Source organism: Lepisosteus oculatus, chromosome 1 (genome assembly GCF_040954835.1).
Source record: "Lepisosteus oculatus isolate fLepOcu1 chromosome 1, fLepOcu1.hap2, whole genome shotgun sequence".
NCBI lineage: Eukaryota > Metazoa > Chordata > Actinopteri > Semionotiformes > Lepisosteidae > Lepisosteus > Lepisosteus oculatus.
In genome coordinates, this window is record NC_090696.1 from 27,175,450 (window position 1) to 27,187,000 (window position 11,551).

The following is an 11,551-nucleotide window of genomic DNA, read 5'->3' on the forward strand; positions in this document are numbered from 1 at the left end:
ATCAGGGCTGTCGAAGATAGGAAAATGGAGAAACTGCTGCCGAACAATGTTGCATTTTGGTTTCTACTTACTGAAGCAAATTGTAGGATATTTGTTAAATGGAGTGATTGCTTCACAGAATTATTTTGAAATGCAGGTGTTTTAACCATAAATCGGAAGACTGACATATGTGAATGAAACATGCATGTGTTGACGCCTAGGTTTTAAACACTGTTATTTAATCTGCAGATAGAGTCCATCTCCTCTCCCTTTGCCCCTGTGGAGCTGCTTCTGCGTAGCTGTCAGAAAACAGCTGTGGGACTCCATCCAGAAGTGGCTCCAGTCCTACTTTCTTGGGTTTGGCCGTGACATTTTGTAATGTTCTGGGGCTACGCCTGTCACATTTGTCACTCACTTTGCCTTGCAGTGATAAATCACCAGGGAGTAATAATATCAGGTAATACTTAGACACTTAAGTAAATTTGGTGCAAAACAATACTCCTGGTTCTCTTTCTGGGTGCTGCTAGTAGGTCTAACTCATTGCAGTAAGGTGTATCCGCTAATACCTATGGTAGAAGAAGCACATTTCCTTAAGATTTTCAAAGAGATCCCATTACAAGTCTACTGTCTTACCCACAGACATCCTGTTTGAAGACTGAGGGAATGCTCTAGTAACACGATTACTGAAACATTTTTTTAATAGTTTGTCGATTAGCTGCAAAATGACCTTAATTTTGGAACATTTCAAGAGTGCCTTTCATTGTTCTGCAGTCATAAAGTTTTACACGTGTAACTTTCTCTCAGTGATATAATATGAACCCTGATAATGCAGTTATAATAAAGGAATAAAATAGTATGTGTTTTTTCTTATCTTTTCTTATTGTTTTTTCCGCTATTTCTGATATTTCTGATTTTCTTAATCCATATCCTTAAATACAGGACAGAACGTATTTATAGGGGGGCAGTGTGGTGGTTAGCATTTGTGCAGCCCCATGTTCAATTCTGGACCTGGGGTCCTGTCTGTGTGGAGTTTGTATGTTCTCCCCCTGTTCACATGGGTTTCCTCTGGGCGCGTCTAAAACAGATGGTATTTATAGGAATCACTTTTGAGTTTTTCTCATTTCTGTGCTCAGATGTTTTTGTCTGAGCCAGCATATACAGATGGATAACCAGACAAAAAGAGACATAAATGACTCCACCCTCTTCTGTACAATTCTCCTTGCTCACAGGCTTTCCAGTTAAACCATAGTTTGGGTTTCCTAAATTCTCTCCACTGAGAACAGGATTACCTAATGGGTTGTGTTCATCTTATGGTGGTTATTCAGCGGTGATGTAAAGTGTTGTGGCAACACATCAGTTAATTTATATGTTGAATACATGCCTTTTAGAAGAATTGCTTTCTACAAGCCGCTCTGGAAATCCTGTGCTAACTGCTGTTGTACTGCAATTGAAATGCTGTCTCTGATGTTAGTCCTCAAGCTAGCTGTAGGTCATACATGAAATACAAAGCACAGCAATTGAGTTTGCCCTTGTTAAAGGTGATCACCCCATTCAGGGGGGAAGTGACAGAGATATTTGGAAAGTATGTTCAATAGTTGTTTGATCGTTTTAGAAAGGAGAGATTATGGATTTCATTTTGTAACTATGTTACCTAAATACACATACAGTCATGGGATCCCATTGATGCACGAATTCATTTTTTTATAATGAATTGATCTTTAAAAAACAGTCCTGTCCCTTTCCAAAAGGACTGTTAGTGGTCTTCCCACCCACCCTGCCCCCTTTTTTTTAGATGAGAGAAGAAAATGTTTGGATATAAGAACAGCTGTTGAAGAAGAAATTCCGATCGAAAGTGACAATAGATCTATGAAACCAGGCAGCTCTTGATGGTTTACAGAGAAATGAATCTTTGAATGCAGAAGGCCAGCATGTTTTCAGTTTTCTTATTAGAGGTGGGATTCGACTATTATTAGTAAATGTCGAATCCACCAAGAATCCTTTATGTATTGCTTTTATGTAATCATTGAGCATATTATGATATTATGATATAGAACTGGACAGAGTTGTTGAAGGCATGTGTTATACAGCCAGTCTGTATAACTTACATTGTTATCCATTGTTACCTTTGTGTGACCTACATTACAAGAACTTTATATTTGAACACATCAGACTCGCATAGAAGACACATCTGACTTTGCCCAGTGACAGGTTGTATATATACATACTGAACATCAAAAGACTTATTATCCCACGGACAAAGCGAAGGCTGACTCCACAATGAATAAAAGAAAGGACAACGTCTCAGCTGTTGAGCCTTCTTCACACACTTGTGTTCCTCCTTTGTATATTTCACTGTGGAATGAACCTTTACTTGTTTCTCAGTAGCCAAGACATGTTGACACAGCTCCCCACTTGAACATCTTACTATTCCATGTACAGTACCTATCTAGAGGCTAAGAGCCTGTGCTCAGGGAGCAGGTGATTTTGCACCAGGGCCCCCATCATGGGAGATGAAGGTGATGGAGCTCCACCTGAAGTCCTGGCTTAGAGACTTATTTCTACATTAGAAGGATCATGGCATGAGGAGTAGGGCAACCAGCTCGTTGTAACGAACAGTTCTTTCCGGACCCTATGCAGACGACACAATCCGACGAAGTGGGGGAACACTGGGGAAACGTCATGCAGGAAAACAGGGCTGAAGACAGGGGGCGTGTCCAAGGTGCGCTGGTGCACGGGGGGAGGTGTGGCCGAGGCGAACAATCCAAGAGTAATCCTTAGGGAATATCCAAAAACACACGAGTAAGTCCAAAACCAGAAGATCCATCAGAACAAGATAAAAACCACGAAGACCGGGTCGGAACCAGCGGACAAGGACAAGGACAAGGACAAGGACAAGGACAAGGGGTTAAAACCTTAACGGGACCAGGCGCTTCCTGGTCCCGGACTCGCACGATATGGAAATCAGAGCAGAGCCCGGAAGAGCGTCAGCGCCTGGCTTTTAAGGTGGGCAGGGAATGGGAAACAGGTGCAGAGAATGAAGTCTTTAGTGAAAGGGCTGGAGCACCCTTAAGGAGGGGGGACTATAGTCGTGACACTCGTTAACCTTCTGATTCCTCCGCAGCTCAGGAGGGACTGGCGTCTGTTCGAATGACTAGTGTGCTATTTGTAAACCAGACCCATCTAAACTGAGAGCTCAGTTCTCCCATGGATCATTGTCTACATCTAAAAATCACCCTTTAGAATCGTACACTTTTTTTAAACTGGTGATATCTAGGACAGCAAGAAGGGTGGTTCTTTCCCTCTCTGTTATTGGGGTATGTCTGTGGGTATTAGGGGTATTTCTGTGGGTCCATTCAGGATGTGGGTGCGATGCAGCTGCTGAGACAAGTCTAATAGAGTAAATAGAACAAAAGGCCTCAATGTGTTGTCCTGGTAGCTCTGTATCTCATCCTGCCAATTCAGCAGGAACAATCTGTTAGCAAAGCATTCAGACAGTTCCGATGTTCTTTCCAGACATACTGTACGTTTATATGTTTCACAGACTGCGATATAGTCCCGCTGCCTTAAGGCAAGAAGCTCTTGATCAAGACAGGCTTGTGAAGGCTCTTCAAGCCACTGAGAAATAATATAAAGGTCGGAACCGGCATGCAAATGTGATCATTTTTATTTGTATTATTTGAAACGATAAAACAAAGTTTCACGATGTTAAGGTGACCCAAACTGTTCACCCCACGGAGCAAACGTGAAGTACTATGCAGGTGACTTAATGTCAAGCCTGGTTTTTAAAAGGTCCGTCCCTGTAAAAAGGCTTTCAGTCAACAGTTAACCTGTTATTATATATCAGACCGCAATGTGTGACTCAGAGAGTCACAATCTCTGAATTTTGTTCCTTTGGAACTGAAATAGTGGGGCAGAGTAATTGAAGAATCACGTTGTCTTTCGTGAGAAATTGCTATGAAAACAAGTGTGTAACCACTGTAGTAAAAGAACAAGGCTGGCTCTGGAATTAGCCCTGAATGCTCACCGGCTACCCAGTGCTAGAGATGCAACCTCAGTTTATCATCTGGAAGAAAGAAGAACAATAGGGTGTGGCAAAAAACATCATGATGTCTCATTTCAAACCACTCAGCAACCCACAGACAGTCATTTTACTATGTCAAGGCTCTATCCTCGCCAAAAACAGTTTAGATGACACCATCAACTGTCTAGTAGTAGCTTCAAGGTATGAAAAATACAAATCTGGGAAAGCAACATCTTCGAGTACAGATTTTTTTGTACTTATTATGAGCTTTGTTTTTTAATGTAACTCTTCTAGCCTTTGTGTTTCTGGGTTTTCGGTCAACCCACAGACCTCTTCTGGTGGCTGGAGTAAAACGTAGAAAGTGCTGGGCAAATGATAATCAAAAAGGTGAAAGGTCACAGCCAGTGGACTGGGAGACAAACCCTTTCCACGGACACAGATAAAAAACAACATAAACCGAAGCCTTTGTGTCCGTGGATACAAATAATTTCCATTTTCTAACACCTGTGTCATGATGATGGCTTTTGAATAAAAAGTATTTTCTGAACACACAGACCTGACACACAGACCTGGGCACGTACTTAATAAACATATGGAAAGTACATGGCTTTGTGTGCTGAGCACGGCAGAGCACTTCAGTGGAACCTACCGGGAAGGTGTGTGTCAAGGAAATTTAGGCCACATGTTTAATAAAAAGGATTTTTAGAGAAATGGGGAACAAGGAAGATAAAAGTGTTGAGCTACATTTAGATAGTCAGAACACAGAGCTCACGATGTGTTCAGAAATCCAGGAAGAACAGAAATCTCCAAATATCTGCAGGAGTTCTGTAAAAGCTCCAGTGTGAAAGTGTGTAGGCTAAGAAAAAGCAGTGGTTCAGAGCATTCTCTCTGATAATTAGTTTTTTTGTTCTGAAAGGCGCACTGTCAGCAGCATGTTATATCTAACAGATGTTATTCTAATACTAACCAGTGAGATCATCTCCACTCCAGAGTATTACACATCAGGGAGAGAGAATACTGTAACCAATAGGATCATTACATCACCTTTTCCTTTATGGCGTTGTCAACACTGCTAGAGGCAAAAAATAAATCTATCCTAAACAAAGCTGGTCTCCACTTTGTCTGCCTTCTAAATAAATCTAGAGAGTGAATCAAAATAACCGCATCTCTGACTAAAATTCTAGTAACTGAGAAGAGACTAACAAATTACATCAGCCATGTAATGATCTAAGATGCACAAAAGTGGATCAGAACACTACAGAGGGAGGGGAGTCAAATCAAAAAGATTTATATAAAGGAATAATTTAAACAAGGCACAATGCAAGCTAGTTTCCAAACTCTTTTGTGATTCATATCAGAAATTGTCCTTGATATTCATACTATTGAAAATATCTCTTAATCTGTACGCTGAAAACTGTAAATTACTTCAAGAAAGCGTAGGAACAAGCAGTTCTTCTTCTTTTACTTTTTCTTCTTATTTGCTTTAAAATTGACATGAACCAATATAAGGATCCTCATATTATTATGTTGCATGTTTGCCAGTTGTATTCTCAGCACAAAACAGTAATGGGGGACAAACCTGTCAAAATGAGCTTTAGTTCGGGACAAATGACACAATTTAAAATCCATGAAAGATCTCTTACACATATCAAGAGATGGTTCCAGAAAGGGAGGCAATGTGAGCATAATCGAACACTCCTACCACAGTAGGAGATACAGCCCAACAAACTGCAATGTGGTCAACAGACTCTTCTTAAGGGTGCCCAGGTTTGGTTAGGTTTGAAATACCTGAGCCTAGTATGAATTCTTTAATGTCCCTTTGTATTACAAAATCTAATTTTAATTGAAAGGGAGTAAATGAATGAGAATACTAGTTATAACTTTAATGTAATAAGGCAATAATGAATAAGGAAACTAAGCCTTTGTGTTCGATGCACGTGCACCTTATAAAATATTCAAACTACCAAATTCTAGATAGAAATAATAGAAAACCTTGACGTATCAATGAAAATCTTTCACTATTGTACCCATTCCTTTGTGCTTGTGGATATTTTAAGCTTTTTGAGTTCTTACTGCAACACATCCTTTAAATCCTGATTTCAAAGTGATCTTCGCAACATTGATGGATAAATCACAACATCTTATCATTCAGCTAGTTCTGTTGTCAGTTCCATGTTCCCCTTCTCCATACTTCTTAAGCGTAGTGTCTTCAACTATGACTCATCCTTTCTAGACAGCTTTTTGTGTTAGCCAGTCCTGAGTGTCAATTATAGATGATGTTTCTCTGTAATTCTTGACTGTGCTTCAGATATCACCCCTTGAAAATCGGGTGAACTTGTTTCACTTGTTTATCCTTCTTCATACAGAAACACACTTCTATGGCATGCTGCTTTTGCAAGTTCTACCATTTTCTTTTAAGATAACAGTTAACTCTCACAAAGTTGTATGCTGTAGAACAAAGGGAGCATTTTTGCTTTACGGATGTGTCTGGAAAAATATTGTGATTTCATGACAAGGATCACTTGGCAATGAGTCATCAATTCTATTTGATTAGTAAATGCAATGGATTCTCTACTACAGCACTTCATTTCGGCTGCTCGTATATAATCTACCTTGAGTTGCTGTAAACAAGTTTCAGTAGCTTCACAATTAATGAATGTCAATTAATGAATATCAGTGTGACTGATAATTGACAAACTTGATTTCCTCCCACCCAGACTAAGTTGTATTAATAACAATTATTGTTGGTATAATGGCAGAAAACAATAGTGGTGGCCTTGAACATATTGTTGATGCTTCTAAGACACAGATCTTAATTGTCTGGAGTATTGCCATAATTTTCTCACTCATTTGCCATGGTCAGCCTTAATCTCCTCACTTTTACTAAGAAGAGCTTAGTATCAGCAGACATCCCCTGATCTCAACACGCTCAAAATCACCCTTTCTCAATCAAGAGAGCAGCTGTTACTGAGCCAATGAGCACCAGACTCAGGGGTTCTGGTTGCCATGGCGCTGTGTGTTCAAATGTCCCCTTGTGACTGGGGGAGTTCGGGGTGATAGCACACAATGTCTGTCCATGCTTTTACCTTTAATTCCTCACGCCTATACTGTATCTGTATCTGTGTAAGCATAGGCATACTAAATATATATAGACAGACAAACACAGTGATTAAATCCAGAAATTAGGCATTCAATTTTGGTTGCCATTTTATAGAGAGATATTGCTGCTCTGAAATCAGTCCAGAAAAGAGCAAACAGATACATTCTGGGACCTGAAGGAATGTCTAATGCTGAGAGGCTGAAGGAACCGAACACTTTTAGTCTTGAACAGAGTGGACTCGGAGGGGACCTGATCCAAATATTGAAAATCCTCAAAGGTGTTGACAAAGTCAACTCAGAGGACTTCTTCAGAATGAGCTATGAAACGTGGACGAGAGGGCCCAAGAGAGGACTATGTCGAAGTGCATTTTGAACTGAGAACAGGAAATACTTCTTCACCCAAAGGGTCGTGGGAGTCTGGAACACACTACCTACAGTAGCAGTGTTATTGAAACTGATTCCCTGGCTCCTTTCAAGAAATGTCTGGATGGGTTTTCTGGATTAATCACTGCTAATTACCAAGTGGGGTTCATGGGCCAAAATGTTGGAAGCATGGCGGTACAGTGGCCAACATTGGTCCTGTGTTTGATTCCTGGGGTGCTACCTGTGAGGAGCCTGGGTGCTCTCCCTGTGTTCGCGCAGGTTTCCTCCGGGTTCTCCGGTTTCCCCCCACAGTCTAAAGACATACTGGTGAGTTAACTGGCTTCTGGGAAAATTGGCTCTGGTGTGGCTGTGATGGACTGGTGTCCTGTCTGTCACGCCCTCTGCAGCCAGAGGGCGCTCCTTCTCTGTCCTGTCTCTCATTTCCGGTTCTCTGCTGTCCTTCCGGTGTTTCTCTCTCTCAGGGGCTATATATTTCCGGGAGTTTCAGTCTGCCTTCGCTCAGCATTGACGTTCGGATGTCCTGAAACCTAGCACCAGGACGCCCCACCTCCGCTATCTGAGGGCATAGGTTTCTATACGGCATTAGCCCAGGCTAATCCCCATCTCGCCGCTACGCATAGGGTCTTTTCGCTCTCCTGTCATTCCACGGTTCGTCCTTTTCGACATCTGTGACAGAATGCTGAATGCAATAAAGGCAGACTGAAAGACCTGGACATATATAGCCCCAGAGAGAGAGAGAAACACCGGAAGGACAGCAAAGAACTGGAAATGAGAGACAGGACAGAGAAGGAGCGCCCTCTGGCTGCAGAGGGCGTGACACTGTCCAGGGTGCACCCTCACTTGTGCCTTGCTCAGTGCATTCTGGGATAGGCTCTTGCTCAGCTGTGACCCTGAGTTGGAAAAAGTGGTTGGAAAATGGATGGATGGATAGATGGGGCGGAACAGCCCCATCTATCCCCAAAAGGGCTTCCTTTTGTTTCTTACCCTTCATCTGATCGTAACTGTAAGAAATGGCACACTGCTATGACTGCAGTGCAATTAAAATTAAATTTCCACAAGATTGCATAAAGACGGCAGAAAGATTCTATTATACTACAAGTCGTAAGCAATCATAGGTCTTCTGTGCAGCCATATAAGTATCTGGTTTTACAATCTGCTGAAAAAATCCATCAGGAACCCTCCCCCCTCTCTGAGTGAGGCTGTGACTCAGCTGGCACCAACCATTGATCATTGTCAATTAGCCACTGCCCTTTCAAGACACAGGGACAGCTCCACATACATGTTAAAACATTTGACCTTAAGTGACCTTATATATGTAATTCCCCAAACGCCCAAGGGAGAATTAAATATCTAGTGATGGATCCTGTCATCTCTCGGGGAGCCTCCTGGAGGATTGTATTGTGCCCTGCATTCCCATGATGATACTCATAAGTGATCAGCTGGGATTGTCTCTCCATCTCCGTGAAAGACCATTGCTTGGGACCACTCGAATAAAAGTGCGCTTTCACACCTGTATAGTCTGACCAATTTCGTATAAATGAAATTTCTGGTGTGAAATTCCTGAAAAACCCAGGGGCGGTGGGTGGCTCTGTTGCTAAGGATCTGCGTCTGTGGCTGGAAGGCTGCTGGGTCTTATCCCATGGCCGACAGAGGAATCCCACTCCCTTGGGCCCCTGAGCAAGGCCCTTAACCCCAGCTGCTCAGGGGGTGCTGCATAAATGGCTGACCCTGTGCTCTGACCCCAAGCTTCTCTCCCTGTCTGTGTGTCTCATGGAGAGCAAGTTGGGGTATGCGAAAAGTCAAATTCCTAATACAAGAAATCGTATATGGCCAATAAAGTGATCTCATCTATCATATATAAAAGTAGACTCAGATAAAAGACCATGGTGCGATGGGGGAGTGCCGTCAAGTCGGTGTCGACTCATGGCGACCCTATGGGTAGTTCCCCGTCACTATCCATAGAGTTTTCATGGCAAGATATGGAAGTAGGTTGCCAGGCCTTTCTTCCGCATAAATAGTGCTAGCATTGTTGCCGTTGTCACAGAAATGTGATCCTCTGCCAACACCGCCCCATACTGCTGCTGCCCAGTCTGGGTTATTAAAGCACGTTGTTTGGGCCATAACACATCATACATGACTGTACTTGTTATTTAGTTAATCTGACAAATTTGTCAAAATAAATGTCAATTGAGGAACACGGGTCTATGCTAGAGATCAGCTGAAAGGTGTCAAGGTAGGACACGGGGGTGATATAACTCCATCACCATCAATAGATAGAATTTAATGCTAATCGAAAAGAATAGTGGGTGGCACAGTGGTGCAGTAGGAAGCACTGTTGCTTTGCAGTGCTGGGACTCTGGGTTCAACTCTGGGCCCGGGGTGCTGTTGGCGTTGAATGTGTATGGTCTCCCATGTTTGTGTCAATTTCCTCTGGGTGCTCTGATTTCCTCCTTCAGCCCAAAGACATACTGGCTTCTAGGGAAATTGGCCCAGGTGTCAATATGTGTGTGTCTTCCTGCCCTACGATTGGGCTAGCGTCCTGTCCAGTTTGTGCCCCTTGTGCCCACTGCATGCTGGGATAGACCCTGGCTCCCGACATCCCTGCATTTGATCAAATGGCTAGGAAACGGATGGATGTAAAATAGCGGTTTGAAAGATTATGCGGTAAGGAATGACATCACAGACAGCACCCGAGCTTGTCCAAGGAGGCGTTCAGTTAGTCTTGTGTTGCAAGGCCAGCCAGGCAAACACAGATGTTTTTCACACCGCGAGTACTGGCAGCTCCCAGCACAAGGAAACGAGAAGCTGTGCTGGCAAGTGGGCAGAAGCAATAAACCTGGAAAACAAATCTCTGAAGACCTGGAGGGGTAGATCTGTCCTTGAACATTTTCCTTTAAAAACAAGAAGTGCCGTAATGTGCGGAAGATTCACTCGTTTACACTTCTTTGTCTTTAAAGGGGTGGACACTGTGCGGTCAACAGAGTGCGCAAGCCCAGTCCGAGGGGTCACTGCAGTCTTGTGCTTTTCAGCTCACTCGAGGACTTTATTATCTGATAGGATTATAATTAATAATAATTTCTTACACTTCTATTCTGGACACTCCACTCAAAGAGCTTTCAAGGTAATGGGGACGCCCCTCCACCACCACCAATGTGCAGCCCCACCTGGATGATGTGACGGCAGCCATAGTGTGACAGAACACTCACCACACATCAGCTATCAGTGGGGAGGAGAGCAGAGTAATGAAGCCAATTCACAGATGGGGATTATTAGGTAGCCATGATTGGTAAGGGCCAATGGGAAATTTGGCCAGGACACCGGGGTTACACCCCTACTCTTTTCAAGAAACGCCCTGGGATTTTTAATGACCACAGAGAGTCAGGACCTTGGTTTTACGTCTCATCTGAAGGACAGTGCCTATTTACAGTATAGTGTCCCCATCACTATACTGGGGCATTAGGACCCACATGGACCGCAGAGTGAGCGCCCCCTGCTAGCTGCACTAACACCTCTTCCAGCAGCAGCCTTAGTTTTTCCCAGGAGGTCTCCCATCCAGGTACTGACCAGGCTCACACCTACTGAGCTTCAGTGGGCTGCCAGTTGTGAGTTGTAGAGTGATCTGGCTGCTGGCTGAATTAATTGCTTGTCCACTGGACCCATTTAAGTCTTCATCCTCAGGCCCCGGAGCTGGTGGTGATTAAGAGGAACATATTAAAGCTTCTGCCAAGTCAAGCAGTATGACTCAATGCAGTGTAGTGAAGAGCTGTCTGTAATCAGAACTCACGCTAATGTAACAGGTGTGTGATGGCCATGTCGTCTATTTCTAACCTCATGTGCAGGCAGACTGGCATCGGGCAGTCAGCATTCTCCAAGTCCTTTCTCAATCCTTAGGTGTCAGCCTTGAAATGTGGGGACCGTATTGCAGATCGAGTGTACTAAAACGTTTTGCTGTCTGTCTTTGTGCATTCAAATACCACACCAATAAAGCGACTGACCTCCCTGGATAGCTTTGGATACGTAGACACCTTGAAGAGAGGACCAGTTGTTAGTACGGAGCGCCATCTAACG